The 20,855-nt window shown below is 40.4% G+C and overlaps 1 pseudogene; it reads right to left on the reverse strand.

Annotated features, from left to right (window-relative positions):
* The window catches only part of LOC126014236 (KATNB1-like protein 1), a 36,729-nt pseudogene extending 26,097 nt beyond the window's left edge, over positions 1 to 10,632 (reverse strand).
* Between the last annotated feature and the right edge of the window lie 10,223 nt (positions 10,633 to 20,855).

A 20,855-nucleotide genomic window follows, 5' to 3' on the forward strand; every position in this document is an offset into this window, starting at 1 on the left:
GTCTCGTGTAAATTTTTGTTTTACTTGCTTTATCAGTGATTTTTTATCTTTGAAGATGTCTTCACCTTCAATGTCATGGAGAATTCTGCCTGTGTTTTCCTCTATGTACCTATGGTTTCAGGTTTGATATAAAAGTCTTTAATCCATTTTAATTGACTTTTATACATGGTGTTAGAAAAAAGTCTGAGTTTCGTTTCTTGCATGTAGTTGACCAATTTCTCCAACACCAAGTGTTGAAGAGTCTTTCCTTGCTTCACTTCACATTTTTCCCTTTCTTTCTTTTTTTTTTTATCAACCCAGACCGTCCAACCCAGAACCCCAGATCACAGACGTGAAACTGACACAGGTCCCAGCAACAGCACCAGGAACCAGACTCTGCCCAGGGAAATTCTGAATGCCACCCGGCACCAACCTTCCCCACTTATACTATGACATCCTGACATGAGGAAACGGCAACAACTTGAGCTAGGAGAGAGCTTCCCTATCTCATCATAAAGCGGTATGATACAATTGGGAGACATGTCATCCTTTGCCCTAAGCAAATACCAAATTGCTATTTATAGAAGACTGACTTTGACTGACATAGATTGGACAGAAGAACCTAGCAAGGGACCAATGAGGAAATTTCTTGACAAAGTCTCAGCTTTGGATTCGCACAAAAACCATGATCTCTAATCCCAGAGATCTGACTTTGAAAAATGCAACTGAGCAGAACATCTGGAACCATGCTGAAAGACTATGCCTAGGCTCTGACCTAGGATCTGAGCAAACACAAACTCCACTAACCACAGAAGACGGACTACAACAACAGTGATAAAACAGAAATCGTAGAACCATAAAAAACAAACAAACAAACAAGGAAACAAACAAGAAAACAAACAAACAAAAAAACTCAAGAAACCTCTCTCCTAGCTTTCACCCTATGACCTACGCAAATAACAAGATCATCAGCTACAAAGGCAGGATGTCATCGCTACACCTGAGTGGAAAGTCTTCTGGCAAAATTAAAAGACCTTGGGGTGTGTAAAAGAGTGAGTACGGAGCCTGTAGTTGTTCCCATGGCAGAAACCATGTATCTCTTAGGCCAAGGGAATTCCAGTTCTAATTTTTCCAATGTTTACTGTGCCTATGCAAAAATAAAAAGAGAGAGAGAGAAAAAGAACACAACCCTTTTTTAAGAAGTTGCTGGTCTGTTCATATTTTCTCCTCTTGTTTTTGCTCTCATTTTTTTTTGATGTGTTTCTTCATAGCAGATGGTTTTGGTTTTTGGTTTACTCTTTTTTTCTTAATTTGTTTTGTACTTTTTTATTACTTATTGTTTTTTTTTTGTTTCATTTTGGTTTGTTTTGCCTTGTCTCATTTTATTTTGTTTTATTACTTTTTTCTACTTTCCCCTTTCTTCTTCCAAAGGGATACTTATAGCACCTAGACAGACTCGTCCCATATCCCTTCTTATATCTCAAATAGAGTCACATTACTGGATTCACCTTGATCAGCATCATATTTGGAGGGAGAAAAACGGATGGTACCAAGACCAAGTTGTATGTCCATTTGATGGAAATAAAAATGATCAGACTTGAACACAAAATCCAAAGTCAATGACAACAGAAATGATACCCAATCTACATCAAGCTGTACATGGAGGGGGGGTTGAACAGCTGCACTAGCATTATGGGGGATAGAGGAGGGGGAAGAGGGATACATTCTGGGAACAGGAGTGGAGGGAGGACAACACTGGTGGTGGGAATGCCCCTCATTCATTACTACTATGTGCCTTAAATATTACTGTGAAAGATTTGTAATTCACTTTGCCCACAATAAAAAAATGTTTAAAGAAAAATCAACTTATTATTTAGCAGGGGATCTGTCTCAGGATATTTAGGGTTTTGTTTGTTTACTTTTGCTTTTTGGGCCACACCTGGTGATGCTCAGAGGTTAATCCTGGCTGTGTGGGCAGAAATTGCTCCTGGGTTGGGGGGACCATATGGGATGCCAGAGGATCAAACCGCAGTTCGTTCTATGGTAGAGCATGCAACGCAAATGCCCTACCACCTGCACCACCACTCTGGCCCCAGGATATTTAGTTTTATTTCACTGATCTGAGAGTCTGTCTCTAATCCAATTTCATGACATTTTAATTATCACCTCTTTATAGTATGCTATATATTGATTTGACTGAGTCCTTTAAGATAATGACTTCCTATAGGGAGTGAGATCTTGATTTTCTTTTTTTCTTAAGTATTTCAGCTCCCTCTCAGAGAAAGGAAGCAAGAGATGATAGAAAATTGGGAGGTTGGGGATGGAGCAGTGGTGCAAGCAGTAAGGCATTTGACTTGCCTGTGCTAGCCTAGGATAGACCATGGTTCGATCCCCTGGCATCCCATATGGTCCTCCAAACCAGGAGCAATTTCTGAGTGCATAGCCAGGAATAACCCCTGAGTGTCACTGGGTGTAGCTCAAAACCCAAAAACCACAGAGATTGACATACATCACAAAGAATGAGAACTATCAGTGCTGGTGGGGATGTGGAGAGAAAGGAACTCTTATCCACTGCTGGTGGAAATGCCATCTAGTCCAACCTCTATGGAAAGTGATATGGAGATTCCTCCAAAAACTGGAAATTGAGCTCCCATTCGAGCCAGCTATTCTACTCCTAGGGATATACCCTAGGAACACAAGAATACAATACAAAAACCCCTTCCTCACACCTATATTTATTGCAGCACTATTCACAATAGCCAGGCTCTGGAAACAACCAAGATGCCCTTCAACTGATGAATGGCTAAAGAAACTGTGGTACATATACACAATGGAATATTATGTAGCTGTCAGGAGAGATGAAGTCATGAAATTTTCCTATAAATGGATGTACGTGGAGTCTATCATGCTGAGTGAAATAAGTCAGAGGGGGAGAGAGAGACGCAGAATAGTCTCATTCATCTATGGGTTTTAAGAAAAATAAAAGTTGGGCCCGGAGAGATAGCACAGCGGCGTTTGCCTTGCAAGTAGCCGATCCAGGACCAAAGGTGGTTAGTTCAAATCCCGGTGTCCCATATGGTCCCCCAAGCCTGCCAGGAGCTATTTCTGAGCAGACAGCCAGGAGTAACCCCTGAGCACCGCCGGGTGTGACCCCTCCCCCCAAAAAAAAGAAAGAAAGAAAAAGAAAAGTCATCTTTGCAACAATCCTCAGAGACAATGAGAGGAGGGCTGGAACTTCCAGCTCACTTCATGAAGCTCACCATAAAGAGTGGTGAGTGCAGTTATAGAAATAACTACACTGAGAACTATCATAACCATGTGAATGAATGAGGGAACTGGAAAGCCTATCTAGAGTACAGGTGGGGGTGGGGTGGAATGGAGGGAGATTTGGGACATTGGTGGTGGGAATGTTGCACTGGTGAAGGGGGTTTTCTTTACATGACTAAAAGCTAATCACAATCATATTTGTAATCAAGATGTTTAAATAAAGAAAAAAAGAAAAAAATTGGGAGGTGAATGTCAATGAAAAGGCAAGACCATTATGAGTAGACAGGGAAATACATGGAAATATTTAAATAAGAGGATTTCTTCTCTGTCTCAGAGCTCCTTTCTTCATGTGTAGATGTGCACATGTGTGTTTTACCCTCATCTAGGGTAATGTATAAAGAAATTTGGTTAAGAGTAAAAGATGTGTTGGACCTTGCACATGGCTGACCTGGGTTCAATCCCCAGAATCCCATATGGTCCACCCAGCCTACCAGGAGGCTGGGTGGGTGGACCAATTTCTTTAAAAATTTTTTTTTTATTAAGAGCATTGTGAATTACAAGTCTTTCACAGTTGCATTTCAAGCATATAGTGACAGTGAATTAGGTCCATTCCCACTACCCATGTTGCAACCTCCCTTTACCATAGTTCCCAGCATGCATCCCATATCTACTCTTAGCCTCCTGGACTGCTAGTGACAGGTTCATTTTGTGTTTAGCTTGTTATAGTTTGGGTCTCTTAATTCTATTGTTATTGACTTTGGCTTGTTAGATCTGACCATTTTTTCTTTTTCTTTACTCAATGATACTGAGACTTCTTGGGTCCCATCTGCTTTTTTCCTATTCTTAATTTGTAGGAAGATATAGAAATATGAGACAGAACGAAACGATTCATGTTCTAGGGGCTTGAGTGATAGCACAGCAGTAGGGTGTTTGTCTTGCATGTGGCTGACCTGGGATGGACCCAGGTTTGATCCCTCGTATCCCATATAGTCCCCCAAGCCTGCCAGGAGCAATTTCTGAGTGCAGAGCCAGGAGTAACCCCTGAGCACTGCCAAGTGTGACCTAAAAACCAAAACTAAACATTTATGCTCTGAGGTTCTATGAAAGAGGTGGGAGGCCCTATCTAGAAGATATAAATAAAATTAAAAAAAGAAAGAAAAAGAAAATGGGGGCAGATTTGGCAAGTTATTTTTTGGGGAGTGGAGCAATTTCTGAGCACAGAGCCAGGAATAACATTGAACATTGATGGGCCTGGCCCAAAACAAACAAAAAAGACCCCACAAAAATGTCTTGGAATCAGGAAGAGTTCAAACAATTTTAACATCCTTAAAACTGGCAGTCATTAATATAGATTGAGTCAGCCGGTCTCTGTATATTCTCTCTATTACTGCTAAACTCTATTAATAGTACAGATGTTGTGACTAGGAAGGGAGATAGACTTTGAGGTTCTTTTCTAGAATTGGGCATATAGGTATTGATTTGAAAGAACCACATGGTTCAAGGGAATGTCTAACTTTATACTATTGGGTACCAGGTTTCCATCTAAATTTGATCTCTGGTTACCAGCTTTCGTGTTGAGCTTGGATTGAGAATAGCCTCTCATTTACCAACCATCTGGTACCTTTGAGTCTCTTTGGTTCAGTGGTATCCCCAAATATCTTCACACAGAGAAGAAAAAAACCCCAAATCTGTATGGTAAATATATTTTTTCTACCAGGGCCTTTCCAGGCAGACTCCTGGAGGGAAATACATTTTCATTCTGAAAGTGGCCTTGAGATATGCATCATAATTATGTGTGATTTGAAAGGGTGATTTTCCTGGAGTAACAACATGTTGAGGTACATTCTATATAGAGTAGTTATGCTATGTTTCTAGATCATTAGTTTCTTGAACGTTTCTCTGCTAAAAAAGTAGCCTGTAATGCTGGTTATCTGTCATCATATACCATGAAATATTAAAAAATGTGTGCTATGTACAACATACTGGTAGTACAAAGTGATAGAAGAAAATGGCAATACTAGTGTAGAGCTATCTAAATATGTATAAATATTTATTTATATATTTTTATTTTTTGGGTCACACCTGGCAGCGCTCAGGGGCTACTCCTGACTCCACGCTCAGAAATCGCCCTCAGCAGGCTTTGGGGACCATATGGGACGCTGGGATTCGAACCACCGTCCTTCTGCATGCAAGGCAAATGCCTTACCGCTGTGCTATCTCTCCAACTCCATATATATATATATATATATAAAGAGAGAGAGACAGATAAACAGGTAGACAGATTTAGGCATACTATCAATTAGGACCATTTCCAAACAGAAGGATGTCACCAGAGTTTATGGCATCTCAAAGCAAACTTTCTTTTCCTGAATCATATTCTCATCCATACTCTGGTCAAAATGAATATCAAAGGAAGAGAGAAGTCACAAAATGGACCCATATAACCATTGTGTCTGACAAGAATGGAATAGAGGAGCTATTATCATGTGGTCTGTTTTAGGAATGTAGAATTTCTGGGCTGGGGGTGGATGTGTGAGCCTTAGACCATCACTTCTAAGTACCAGATGGCAGAATTATCTCATTGCATCCTGCTTGGTCCTTGTGCGGGGGTAGAATTGCCCTGTTCTGCTTTCAGCCAGGAGACCTCTGTCTAGCAGAAGGAATAATTATAGTTGAAATAAATGCATGATTATACTTGGGTGGTTATAGTTCAATAGGCTCCCGACAGGTCTCTAGCTCAGAGGTCCTGCAACAAATATGCTGGATGGGTAAGCGTGGGATGGTTTAATACTAAATCAGTGATGGACAGACAATTTCCCCTCAGACCCTAGCTCTCTGAGTCTCACATTGGAAATACCCTGAAGCTATTTGTGAATAGATGTGGGAAGGAAAAAATCTGGTAATACAATTCATGAGAGGGTTTTCAGTAATGGTTTTTCAGCCATTCCTCCAAATATATTTCACAGTGTCTGGATACTCCTCTTGATATATAATAGGTAAATTTCTAAGGGAGTGAGGGGAAAGAGAGAGAATATGACTGCAGATGTTTTTTTTTTTGAAGGAAATTGTAAACAAGACTTGTGAAGAAAGAGCAAGCCTTCCTAAAACATCTAGACCAGTTTCTTTCCACTATTGTTGCCTTGTGAAATAGAACCGGGGCTTCAAGAGAAACTTACCACTAGAAAATGAAGACTGGGAGCCAAAGAGAAGGCATAGGGATTAAGGATTAAGGTTAGACATGAGTCTAACCCAGGTTTGATCCCAGACACCACATAGATTCTCCACACTGCCAGTAGTGATGCCTGAGCTTACTGGGTGTGGCCCACAACCCAACCCAACCCAACCACTCAACCAACAAAACTATCCAGATTTGGGGTCATCTTCAGAAATAACCATTTAATTAGATAAACATCTTTTTTTTAAATTTTTATTGTGACCAAAGTGCATTACAAATCTTTCACTGCATCATTTATGGTACATAGTGACAATGAATGAGAGGCATTCCCTCCACCAGTGCTGTCCTCCCTCCACCCCTGTTCCCAGTATACATCTCATATCTTCCTCCTCTACCCCCCAGAATGCTAGTGCAACTGGTCTCCACTTTACAGCTTGTTGTAGATTGAGCATCTATTCCACCGTCATTGGAGATAAAAAGGATAAGAAAAAAGGGAGAAAAAAATTTGGTGACAACTACCAAAAAAAGAAAGAAGAGAGAGAGAGAAAAAAAAAGAAAAATGGAAGAAAAAAGAAAAAAAATGGACCCGGCAAATAAAAATAAAAATAAATCTCTAAATAATAACCACAAGAGTGAAAAAGAGAAAAGTGGAAAAAAAAGAGAAGGAAAATAAAGTCAAAAACAAATCAAAACAAAACAAGAAAAAGTATGGTGCTGGAGTGGTAGGGTTTGACGTTCCCCCCACTTTTCTTTCTTTCTTTTTATTCTTCTTCTTCTTCTTCTTCTTCTTCTTCTTCTTCTTCTTCTTCTTCTTCTTCTTCTTCTTCTTCTTCTTCTTCTTCTTCTTCTTCTTCTTCTTCTTCTTCTTCTTCTTTTTGGCATAGGCACAGTAAGCATTGGGGAAGAAAGGGAATTCCCGTGGCCTAAGAGATTCAGGATTTCTCCATCCTTGAAGCATACCATCATGGGATCAACCCCTGGCTCCATATATACTCATTACCCCATCCCAAAGGCTTTTTTGTGATGCCAGGAAAGTTTCCTCTCGGTTGTGTGTGAGAAAATCAAGCCACTGTAGCTAGCGATCTTGGTATTTGCACAGGTTATATAGGTCAGGGTCTAGGATAGAGTCTCTAGGTTCTAGAGGTTCCTATCCATCGTTGTTGTTGTGTTCAGTCTTCTGTAACACTTGCTCCCAGTTTTCGTTCAGTACCTAAGCTGAAGCCTATGATATTATGGATCCAAAGGTTCTGCTCAGTCTCTGTTGTCCAAGTTGGACCTCTGCAATAAGACATCTTGTTGTTGTTGTTGTTTTATGTGTCCTGGGCTACAGCCTAGGGTAGGGTTTTCCTTATTAGTCCCAAGGTAGGTTCTGTTCAGTCACAGTTGTCAAAGTCAGTTTTCTGTTGTTAGTACTCTTATTTTTCACAGTTCAAAAGACGATATCTCTTCTGATTTCCATTTAGTGTTAGGTGATGTGATAGTACAGCCTGGTCTTAGGTCAAGTTTTCCTTTCCTCGTTGTCATACCAAAACTGGCACAGTTGGTGCCAGAGTAGTGTTATAAATCTCCCAATGGAGCTTAGTTCCTGGTGGTGTTGCCCGGAGCTGTATCATTTCTACGTCGGGGATCTGGGGTTTTGGATTGGACTAACACTGTCCAATCTCCTGGGGACTGGTTGTATCCACATGACACATGTTCAGGATGGGAGGCACCCTTCTGCTATAAAAAGTGAGTTCTTATCCCTAGAAGATAAGATCTTGTTTCTGTGTCTATGGTTTCCCCCTTTTTTTACTGTGCCCATACAAAAACGTATGGTGTCATACTGTGTTGCTGGTGCTATTCTGGGTAAGGATGACAGGCTGCACACACAGTCTCTGTCATCTGGTTTTGTTCTGAGCTTTTATCCCAGTCAAGGCTTTTTGTACCAAGCAGCACCAAAAATGGTAAGGATAGAGAAAAAAATGTATATATTAAAATAGAACAAATAAATAAAACTGAGTTAAAAAGAAAAAAGTATTCAAATAAAACAAGTGGTGGAGGAGGCTACCTGTATATTTAAGAATATACATCTTGGGGCCGGGCGGTGGCGCTGGAGGTAAGGTGCCTGCCTTACCTGCGCTAGCCTAGGAGACGGACCGCGGTTCGATCCCCCGGCGTCCCATATGGTCCCCCAAGCCAGGAGTGACTTCTGAGCGCATAGCCAGGAGTAACCCCTGAGCGTTACCGGGTGTGGCCCAAAAACCAAAAAAAAAAAAAAAAAAAAAAAAGAATATACATCTTAAGATGTATTGTTATACAGGTATTGAGCTTCCATAGGAAATATAAGACTCCCAATTAAGTCTTTTGATATATTCTTGTGGGGAGTAAAAGCCAAGGTACTTTTCGATTCACAGGCCTTGGAATTGAGTTTGAGAGATGCTTTGCTGCATTACGAGACCATATATTGTCTTTGAACTGGGAGTTTTGCTGAGGCCCATTCCTGTATCATGCTACAGTCCACAATTTGGTGGGGGTGAGAGGGGCTATCAAACATGAGTCAGCAGGCGTGCTGGTTGTAGTTCTTTGCCGAGGCATGAGAACGGGGACCCAGAGGGTGTCTTTCACTGAGGAACTGGAAAGTGATCTGTTGGGGCAGGAGGTCAATCTTGGTGCCTACTGAGTTAGGAACTGAGGGTAAAGAGGGTTAAATTAGGGGAAGATAATGGATCAGGATTGGGAGATGAGGGGATAGAAGAGACACAGGGATAGGGGAGAGGCAATATATGACAAAGGCTATATACAATATATATCTTCTATCTATATCTATATATATATCTATATCTATATATATATATGTGAATTGTTTGTGATTTCGGTTTGGAGTCAGTATGGAAAGTCACGTCCATAAAGACTGACTTTGAAGATCTATTTGAGTGTTATCTAAATCTTTGGTATTCTGTTTTCTTTCCTAGGAACCGTCTAGAATAAAGAACATTTTTAGATAATGCTTAAAAAGTATATTTGTTGCGCGGGTGCATTTGCGCCCATGTGGTTATGAAAATGAGTATTAGTAAGAAAAGACATCGCTGCAGGGGGTCCAGTATGAATATGGGAAGGGTTTCCCTCCTCCACCCTCCCCCAGAGCCCAGTTGCCAGACCTGGCCCAGACCAGTTTGGAATGGGGGGATCTCAGTCTCCTGGACTAAGTGGTCAACCCAGGAGGCCATTGGCCAGCTGTCTGCCCTGATTCCCAGCCATACCCGTAGGAGAGGAGCAGGAATCCTGGCATGTGGGATCGTCTGGAGATAAACATCTCTATGGCAAATATCTGGAGCTGAGAATCCAAGCTTACTTATCCTACTGACCTCTCTTCAGAAAAAAAATCACTCAGCACCCACAGTCTCATTTAAGTAAACAAACAAAAAGAGTTGACCCTCATATAAATTAGGAAACACTGAGCACCTATTTTTATTCTAAGTCACCCACTGTTTTCCTTGACACCCAAGGTCTCTATTCCATTTATTATTATTCTTTTTTTTTGTTTTTGTTTTTGTTTTTGGGCCACACCCGGCCATGCTCAGGGGTTACTCCTGGCTGTCTGCTCAGAAATAGTGCCTGGGAGGCACGGAGGACCATATTGGACACCGGGATTCGAACCAACCACCTTTGGTCCTGGATCTGCTGCTTGCAAGGCAAACGCCACTGTGCTATCTCTCCAGGCCCTTCCATTTATTATTCTTTGGGAATAAAACCCCTAGAATTTAGAGCCATGTAAATGTTGAATACTTAAATTATTAAATTAGTTTCTTTTTATCTTACTAATCTTGTATTAACTTGTTCAAGTAGCTTCGAACAAATCCCAGCAAGCAAAGTAATATAAAATTACTGCTGCATCCCGGTGCTTGGAATCAGAGTTAAAGGTTTTATTGTCCAACTCCATAAGCTTCTATCATATCCCAGCCCTATTTCCTAGCCTGCACCAAACCTGCAACCAGGACTATAACTACTGCAAGAATTCTGAGTGCAGTGGGAAATGTAGGCCAGGTGCTTGAATCAGGAAACTCTGCTCTGAAGAGATAAGATGGGTTGTTTCTGGGCTTGTGTAGTGCGCCCTGTCCAGTGCTGAGCTCTGTCCACTTTGGCTCCAAATTTCTGCGTTCCGGGTCTTGGTGCTTCCTCATGAGCCCACACTCTTGGCCAGTCTTCAGCTTCAGGCTTCCTGCTTGACCCATCCTATTATGCAGGCTTCTGCCTTTCTCAATAGCCTCTGTGTTGATGATGCTTCCTGAGTCTAGAGCTGTGTGTTTTTGCCTCAGATTTCTTCTTGTCAGAGTCACAGTTGTTTCTCTCTGTCCTCCTCAGCTGTGTTCTGCCATTTGTTTTCCTAGCCCAGGACTTGGCACACAGTAGGTGCTTAGTGATGGAACAAAGAAAGGGACTGGATTGCCTTGCTGTTGGCATCTTGCACCACGCTGATGACTGACCAGCCTCTTCCTTTTCTCCTTTCTCTCCTCCAGAGAGCCTCCTTTTCCTCCCTCATTTTAATTAACTCAGAGATTCCATTTTTTTTTTGTCTCTATAATGTACCTGGTACCACTTCTCTGGAGTCCCTTTGATGAAATAATAAAATCATAATATGTTTGCTGTTCAGTGGTTTGTTTTTCTATTTTCTTTCTCCAAGCTTCTGCTTTCTGGTTATGGGAGGAATGAAACAACACAGTCGGAAGAAGCACAGGTCAGAGATTTTATCACAAAACCATCCACAGTCCCTAAAACTCACTGTGAGTGATGTGGGCTGTTTTGTGTGACCGATGTTTTCAGATTGGTTTAGGAACTTCTAACATTTGGGCCAGGAAGTGATGGGGTAGCAGACTCTGAGCAAGTCCTGCTCTTTCTGTGTCCTGATCCTTGGGTTTCGTGGGGACCAACCAGTAAGCTCCAAGGTGAGCAGCTGGTTTCACCCACACACTGTGGCTTTTTTTTTTTTATCATAGTTTCTTAACTGGGTGTTGCCTAGGTAGAGAGAGGACCCATTAAGTGATGGAAAGGGTGAAATACTTTGGGGTGTTTGTTTTGAGCAACAAAATGGGTAATGTGGGATTCTGGTAGCTTGGGAACAGAAAGTGAAAAGGCCTTGTTTGTCCTTGAATCTGATCCTGTGTCATTCTTTTGTTTATTGCAAGAGCAAAGAGGTGGGAAATCATGTTCTGCTTTTGTCTTTAGCTACAGCCAGCAGTGGTGGGCTCCTGGTAGAGTGCTTGGGTGCACCTCCCAAGGGTGTCTAGGGGACCAATCAGGGATTAAACCTGTACTTCCTGCATGCAAAGTATGTGCTTCAGTCATTTGAACCATTTCCCTGGTTCTTGTTACTTCGCTTTTGCTCAAATTTGTTCTAAAATGTTTGTGGTGAGAAAAAAATTAGAAGAAAAATACCCAGCCTGTGTTAGCCACTGTGCTTTGTGTGTTCTTAGTCATCACTATTTATTAAATATTGAGTGGCTTTAAGAGTCTTTCTAAAATGCATGGGATGCGTAAAGAATGCTAAGGAAGCATATCTCAGTTTCTCCTTGAAACAAATCTCTTGTGTCCCTGTAGAAACATGCTTCCTCCTTTCTTTTTCTTTCTTTCTTTCTTTCTTTCTTTCTTTCTTTCTTTCTTTCTTTCTTTCTTTCTTTCTTTCTTTCTTTCTTTCTTTCTTTCTTTCTTTCTTTCTTTCTTTCTTTCTTTCTTTCTTTCTTTCTTTCTTTCTTTCTTTCTTTCTCTTTCTTTCTTTCTTTCTTTCTTTCTTTCTTTCTTTCTTTCCTTCCTTTCTTTTCCTTTCCTTTCCTTCCTTTCTTCCTTTCTTCCTACCTTCTTCCTTTCTTCCTTTTTCCTTTCTTTCCTTTCTTTTTTCTTTCTCTCTTTCTTTTCTCTCTCTCTCTTTCTTTCTTTCTTTCTTTCTTTCTTCTTTCTTCTTTCTTTCTTCTTTCTTTCTTTCTTTCTTTCTTTCTTTCTTTCTTCTTTCTTTCTTTCTTCTTTCTTTCTTTCTTTCTTTCTTTCTTTCTTTCTCCTTCCTTCCTTCCTTCCTTCCTTCCTTCCTTCCTTCCTTCCTTCCTTCCTTCTTCCTTCCTTCCTTCCTTCCTTCCTTCCTTCCTTCCTTCCTTCCTTCCTTCCTTCCTTCCTTCCTTCCTTCCTTCCTTCCTTCCTTCCATATTTCTTTTTTTTTTTTTTTTTGGTTTTTGGGCCACACCCCGTAACACTCAGGTGTTACTCCTGGCTATGCGCTCAGAAGTCGTTCCTGGCTTGGGGGACCTTATGGGGGATCGAATCGCAATCCATCCTAGGCTAGTGCTGGCAAGGCAGACACCTTACCTCTAGTGCCACCACGCCGGCCCCCGGCCCCTGCTTCCTCCTTTCTTATATGTAGTCTTTACTTCAATTCTTTTGTGGGGGGATTGAATGGGGAGCTTACTCCTGGCTCTGTGCTCAGAGTATCACTCCTACCAGGAGCCATATGTTGTGTTGAAATTAAATCAGTGTCGGCTGCATGGCAAGGCGAACACCTTAATCCTGGTATTATCTCTTACGATTTCCTCCATTTCTTTTAAAAATACCCTTTTTTTTTTTGCTTTTTCTTCTATCTCCCACGTATTGCACAGCCTTCTGTCTATTTGGGACTTAGAGGAATAGAATCACACTATGTTTCCTGTAACCTGCATATATTTACTTATAGGAGCCATAACTAGCAGAACTCAGGGACCATCAAGGTCATACTTGGCAATGCCAGAAATTCAAGTCTTGTACATTCTGTTCCACTTGAGCTATCTCTTCAGCCCTTATAACTCATGTTATTTATCAGATATCTGTAGAATTTAACCATGTTGCTGGGTGCCACTATAATTAATTCCTATTTCTTCTTTTGTTATATTGGATCATAAGAATATGCTGCACTGTACTTATTCTGATGTATCTAGACTTCCATTTCTATGATCATTCTTTTTTTTTAATATTTAATATTATTTTTTTTAAATTTATTTAAACACCTTAATTACATACATGATTGTGTTTGGGTTTCAGTCATGTAAAGAACACCACCCATCACCAGTGCAACATTCCCATCACCAATGTCCCAAGTCTCCCTTCGCCCCACCCGACCCCCGCCTGTACTCTAGACAGGCTCTCCATTTTCCTCATACATTCTCATTATTAGGACAGTTCAAAATGTAGTTATTTCCCTAACTAAACTCATCACTCTTTGTGGTGAGCTTCCTGAGGTGAGCTGGAACTTCCAGCTCTTTTCTCTTTTGTGTCTGAAAATTATTATTACAAGGGTGTCTTTCATTTTTCTTAAAACCCATAGATGAGTGAGACCATTCTGCGTTTTTCTCTCTCTCTCTCTCTGACTTATTTCACTCAGCATAATAGATTCCATGTACATCCATGTATAGGAAAATTTCATGACTTCATCTCTCCTGACAGCTGCATAATATTCCATTGTGTATATGTACCACAGTTTCTTTAGCCATTCGTCTGTTGAAGGGCATCTTGGTTGTTTCCAGAGTCTTGCTATGGTAAATAGAGCTGCAATGAATATAGGTGTAAGGAAGGGGTTTTTGTATTGTATTTTTGTGTTCCTAGGGTATATTCCTAGGAGTGGTATAGCTGGATCATATGGGAGCTCGATTTCCAGTTTTTGGAGGAATCTCCATATCGCTTTCCATAAAGGTTGAACTAGACAGTCTATGATCATTCTTATGTGTCTTCGGGGACACATAGGAGTTTTAGGGTCTCATCTGTGATAGAGATTTTTGTGTCTCAGAACATGTGTACCTTTAGTCCTAGTAGTACTAGTTGACAATTCCCAGTGATTTTTCCCAAGTACCTGCATCAGTTTATACTCCTACTTTTCATAGCCAATACTTGATTTTGTCTGGATTTTTTATTTTGGATGTACTAGGTGATGCTCTGGGATTATTCTTAACTTGGTGCTTGGGGGCCTCTTCCAATTTCAAGGCTCCTGCATGCAAAGTAAACTCTCTAGTGCTTTTTGTTTGGTTTGTGGATTTGTTTTTGGCCATACCTGACAGTGTGCTCCAGTGTTTTGAGCCATCTCCTCTGCTACTTGTCAGACTTTCTAACTACCACTAATCTAACTTCTGCTAGTCTGGAATGTGGGAAGTGGTGTCATTTTGTCTTTTCAGTAGTAAATGAGACTGAGTCCATTTTCATCTGCACAATATGCTTATGACTGTAATCTTCTGCAAAGACCCATTTCAAGCCTTTACCAACCTCCTTTCTGTTGGAATTTATGTCTTTTTCTTAAATAGTTGTAGGGATTCTGTGTGCTTATTGTTCTTACCTGCTGAAGACTTCAAAATGCACTTGCTAAAACCTAGCTCCCAGTGTTGTAGGAATGGGAGGTGGGGTTTTGGTGGAGATTAGGCCAAAAAGGCAGAACTTTCATACCTGGATTAATAATCTTGGGGAAGAAGCCTCCAGTGGGTTTCCAACCCCATTCACCTAATGAAGACTCAGAGAGAAGAAGGCTCTTTCATGAACTGTCAGTACACAACACATTGGTGCCTCGATTTGAACTTCCCAATCAAAATAATCTGAACAATAAAATTTAATCTGTGAATTTGCTGTAGCAGCCCACAGAATTAAAAACTGGACCCAGATATGTTGCAATAAACAATTCAACCCTGCTTCTAACCTTTCTTCTTTTTTTCTGCTTAGCAAATATTTGGGGTTTAACTCCCTATTATGGCTCAAAAGACCAGCACCCTTTCCAATGATTCTCAGCCAAAGTAGTGCAAAAAGAGTCAAAAGAGAGTTAGAAGATGTGGTACTGGGGCCGGAACGGTGGCATAGCGGTAGGGCACACCTTGCACATGGCTGATTTAGGATTGACCGCGGTTTGATCCCCCAGCATCCCATATGGTCCCTCACGCCAGGAACGATTTCTGAGCGCATAGCCAGAAGTAACTCCTGAGCATCATAGGGTGTGGCCCAAAAACCAAAACCAAAACCAAAAAAAAAAAAAAAAGTGATACTGCTTGAGTCCTGGAGTGCTGGTGCCAGGGATTAGCTTGGGCTCCTCCAGGACAGTATCCCAGGGTGTTTCGATGGGCATATAATGCTAGAGATTGAGATCGAATCAGAGTTGACTACTTGCAAGGCAGGCATCCTAACCCCTTTACTATTTCTTTTTTTTTTTTTTTTTTGGTTTTTGGGCCACACCCGGTAATGCTCAGGGGTTACTCCTGACTATGTGCTCAGAAGTTGCTCCTGGCTTGGGGGACCATATGGGACACCGGGGGATCGAACCGCGGTCCGTCCAAGGCTAGCGCAGGCAAGGCAGGCACCTTACCTTTAGCGCCACCGCCCGGCCCCAAAGTGTTACTTTTATTTTATTTATTTATATATTTATTTATTTATTTATTCATTTATTTATTTATTTATTTTTGTGGTTTTTGGGTCTCACCCAGCAGTGCTCAGGGGTTATTCCTGGCTCCAGGCTCAGAAATTGCTCCTGGCAGGCATGGGGGACCATATGGGACGCCAGGATTCGAACCAATGACCTCCTGCATGAAAGGCAAACGCCTTACCTCCATGCTATCTCTTCGGTCCCCCCCTTTACTATTTCTATCCCCAAACTTTCATTACATAATAAAAATAAATGTATTCACTTATTTATTTAATTTTGGGGTCACATTAAGCTCAGGGTCTGCTTCTGCCTCTGATCAGGAGTGATCCCTAGAAGTACCTAGGGGACCATGTGGTGCCAAGGCATTTGAACTACAGCTAGGGTAGATACAAGCATCTTAACCCATGCATTTATTTTTCTGCTTAATGTTGGCCGTTTTAAGTTAGATTTTAGGTGTGTGGCATTATATTTAAGGCTCTGTATATGCTGCATTATAATGCCACTGTAAAATTGAATCAATTTACTCAATTCATCCTTCCCTTGGAGCTCTTTTCTCTCTGGCAACCACTGTGCTTAATTTTTATAAGTCCAATTTATCAATAAATCTCTTATCTTTTCATTTTGTGTGTATAAATACAGGTATGTGTGTGTGTGATTGTTTGCAATATTCCTTATATAAGGTTAGGAACATAATGCCTATAATGTCTTCTGAAAGTTTCATAATTTTTCCTTTTGCATTGTAGACTCCAGTCTTCCTGGGATTGATTTTGTGTTAGTAGGAAATAAGACCATATTTCTTTTTCTCCCCCAGGTGACTACTCAGTAGTTCTAGCAGCATTAATTTCCTCTCTATTAAGCAATAGCAGCTTTGTTATAAGTTTATATCAATGCCTGGGTCTGTTTCTGAAAGTCTTTTTTTTCCCATTGTTCAGTTTGCCTACACTTTCTTATTTCTAGAGCTTTAGAATAACTCTTAATACTTGATCAGGCAAGACTTCTTGTCTTCTTCTTTTTCCAGGGCATCAAGGCTATTCTTGGTTCTTTGCACTTCTCTAGAAACTTTGGGATTAGCCTGTCAAGATCACAAAAACCCTGGTCTAATTTTATCTTGATAGCAACCTTGTGATGGAAATCTCTGCTTTCCAGAGAGGGACACAGAAGACAGGAGGTTAAGCAGCTTTTTTAGGATCATTCAATTAGATATTAACAAGAGATTGAAATTCTTCCTTATTAAATATTAAAATACTGACTTTTTTCATATGTACCTTATACAAGCAAAAGTTGAACTCTTCTAAGAGTTTACTAACAGTCAAGTTTCATCTTAAACTGTTTAATGTAAATTGACTTTATACAAACATTTAAAGAGGAATGATGTTGAGAAATAGGATACTTAAGGAGAAATTTTAATTTAGAAAAAGGAAACAAGAACTGTCATATTGACAATAATATTTTCTTTTCTCTCTCTGTGTCTTTGACTTTCTTGTTATCCTTCCTTTTCCTCTCCTTCAGGTAAATTATTTACACAATAAAATTGTACCATTTTAAACGTCTCAAATAATACACTTTGGTGGCATTAAGTATTTCCACAATGCTGTGTAACTACCACCATTGCCTACAAACAAAGCTTTTTTATGTTTGCAAATAGAATCTCTGCAGCTATTAAGCAGTAGCTGTTCACTACCCACTCTCTACCTCACCCGCATTCTCCAGCTTCTGGAATCACTATCTCATTTTTGGTCTTTATAAATTTGTCTATGCTATGTACTGTAGCATATACCATTTGTACGTTGTGTTAGGTTTATTTTACTTATCATAGTGTTTTCAAGTTCATACATGTGGTTATGTGCTCAGAAATAGCTCCTGGCTTGGGGGACCATATGGGATGCTGGAGATGGAACAGAAGTCTGTTTGTAGGCAAGGCAAACTCCCTATTCAGCCTACTGTCTTTTATTTTTCTTAAATGCCATAAATGAGTGAGAGTATTCTGTGTCTACCTCTCTCCCTCTGACTTATTTCACTCAGCATAATAGTTTACATGTCCATATAGGAAAATTTCATGACTTCATCTCTCCTGATGGCTGCATAATATTCCATTGTGTATATGTACCACAGTTTCTTTAGCCATTCATCTGTTGAAGGACATCTTGGTTGTTTCCAGATTCTTGTCTTTATTGCTTTTGGTTTTTGAGCCACACTAAATGGTGCTCAGGGCTTCTTCCTGCTGTCAGGAGCAGGCTGGGGAGGGCAATTGTTGTATTACTGGCCAACCCCTAATCAATATTCATACTCTACCCGAGGGTGTGACTTGTGATGGGATTATTGTATTATTCTCTCTCTCTCTCTGTCTCTCTCTCTGTCTCTCTCTCTCTCTCTCTTTTGATTTTTGGGTCACACCTGGCAGTGCTCAGGGGTTACTCCTGGCTCTATGCTCAGAAATCGCTCCTGGCAGGCTTGGGGGACCATATGGGATGCCGGGATTCGAACCACCATCCTTCTACATGCAAGGTAAACGCCTTACCTCCATACTATCTCTCTGGGCCAATATTATTCCCTTCTTGGTATTCCTCTCCCACCCTAGGATATGGCCTGATTCTTGTCAATAAAAGCAGTGGTCTGAGAGCATCATATGCTCATTCTTAGGTCTTCCTCCACTAATCTGCATCTCACCAGATCCTCACTTTGGAGCCCTGGGTTCTAATAGCAGGAGACCATATACAGTGCTGAGAATTGAACAAGGTTGACTGTTTACAAGGCATGTACCCAAATCCTTGTCTGATCTCTCCAGCCCTGTTTTCATCTTTTGGCTATTAGTGAATTGTGCGACTACAAATATTGGTGTTCAGTATTGGAGTTCCTGTTTTCAGTTCTTTGGAACATGTGCTTAAAATTGGAATTGCTGTTTCATATGATGACTTTATATTTAATCCTTTGAAGAGCTGCCAAACTGTTTTCCATAGCAGTTGCACCGTTTTACCTTTCTTCAGCAGTGTATGAGGGTTTCTGTTTACATTTTCACAGAATTTACTAGGTTTTCAGTTTTGGGTAATATTCTACAGGGTCTAAAGTGTTACATCCTGGTTTTGATATGCATTTTTTTTCTTTCTCTCTCTTTCTCTTTTTTTTTTTTTTTTTTTTGGTTTGGGGTCACACCCGGCAGTGCTCAGGGGCCACTCCTGGCTCTACGCTCAGAAATCGCCCGCGGTTTGAACCACCGTCCTTCATCATGCAAGGCAAACGCCTTACCTCCATGCCATCTCTCCGGCCCCACTTTTTTTTTTTTTTTTTTATGGGGTTTTGGGTCACATCCGGCAGCGCTCAGGGTTTACTCCTGGCTGTATGCTCAGAAATCGCTCCTGGCAGGCTCGGGGGATCATCTGAGATGCCGGGATTTGAATCATCGTTTTTCTGTGTTAAAAGCAAACGTCTTACCGCCGTGCTATCTCTCTGGCCCCGATCTGCATTTTTCTAATAACTAGCGATGCTAATTATTTTTATGGCCACAACAGGCAATGCACAGAGGTTTACTCATGACTGCACTCATGAATTATTCCTGGTAATGTGTGGAGAGTCACATGGAGTGCCAGGGATCATACCCTGGCTGGCCACGTTCAAGGCAAACACCCAACTCATTATACTGTGGCTTCAGCCTCAATGATGCTACTTTTATTAGTGCTTGTTGATCATTTGTGTATTGTCTTTAGAGAAGATATTACTTAGACTTTTGCCAGTTTGTTTTGTTTTGCTTTGTTTTGGTGGTAATGGGAGTGAATGGGAGGTTGGGCCACAGCTAGTTGTGCTCCAGGACTACTTCTGACTTTGCACAGGGATCACTCGTGGTGCTGAGCAGCCATATAAATTTAACACCAGGGATTAAACAGGGTTCAACCATGTGCAAGGTATGGTAAGTACCTAACTTAACCTTCTGCATGAATTCTCTGAAGTAGTTACTAACAGTTTTTAAGTTTAATCTTTTGATCCTTCTAAGTTTATTTTTGTATATGATATCAGGTAAAGGTCAAACTTCATTCTTTTGCATGTGGATAACTAGATATTTTTTTTGCAAAGTTTGTTCAGAGACCTGTTATTTCTATATTGAATATTTTTGCTCAAAAGTCTAGCCATTTTATGAGTTTCTGAGTTTATTTCTGGACTCTTTACTACTTTGGTCTTTATGCCATATGCTGATGCTGTTTTGATTACTGTAGTTCTGAAATTAGTTCTGAAACATGAGATTCTCATTTGTGTTTCTTTTTAGGATTTATTTTTACTATTTGGGTGTCTTGTAACATTGCAATAAATTTTAGATAAAATTTTTTTATTTCTGCAAAAATAATTGCCATTGAAATTTAGTAGGGATTGCATTGAATTTGTAGGGTACCAATGTAATATTGACAGTATTAGATCTTGCTGTTCTTGAACACAGGATGTTTTTCTATTTATTTATGCCTTCCAGAAATATTTTTGTAGTTTTCAGTGTACAAAAGCATGCTTCCTTGTTAAATCTATTCCTAATATTTTTTTGGGTTTATGCTTTATGCTTAATGCTTTGATAGATGAAAACTTCTCTTATTGAATTGTTTCATTGTTAATTTAATTTACATCTTTCTCATTTCTTAATTGTTGTGTTCCAGGGATCACACACTTGTTGTGGTGCATAGAGGGTCAGGCATTTGTTTTTGGTACTGAGATTGTAGTGAGAGTCAGGGATTGCATTCAGCAGGATCATGGGTGGCCTCAAGGATCTAACCTGAGGTCTAAAATGTGGGAGAGAAGCTTTCTATCACCGAATCACAATCCCAGCCTGAAACTAACTTTTGTGTGTTGATTAAATATCTTTTAGCTTTGTAGAATTTATTAGCGCTAACAGTTTTAACTAATTCTAATTTAGAGTTGATTTGTAGAATTTACATAACCTGTGAACAGAGACAATTACCATATTTTCCGCTGTATAAGACGACCCTTCAACCCATGAAAAACTTCCTAAAAGTCTTAAAAGTAAGTTACTTCTTAAAAGTAAGAGGGGTGCGGATCACTCGTCTCTGAAGATGG

This window comes from Suncus etruscus, chromosome 7, assembly GCF_024139225.1.
Source record: "Suncus etruscus isolate mSunEtr1 chromosome 7, mSunEtr1.pri.cur, whole genome shotgun sequence".
In the NCBI taxonomy this organism is placed as follows: Eukaryota; Metazoa; Chordata; class Mammalia; order Eulipotyphla; family Soricidae; genus Suncus; species Suncus etruscus.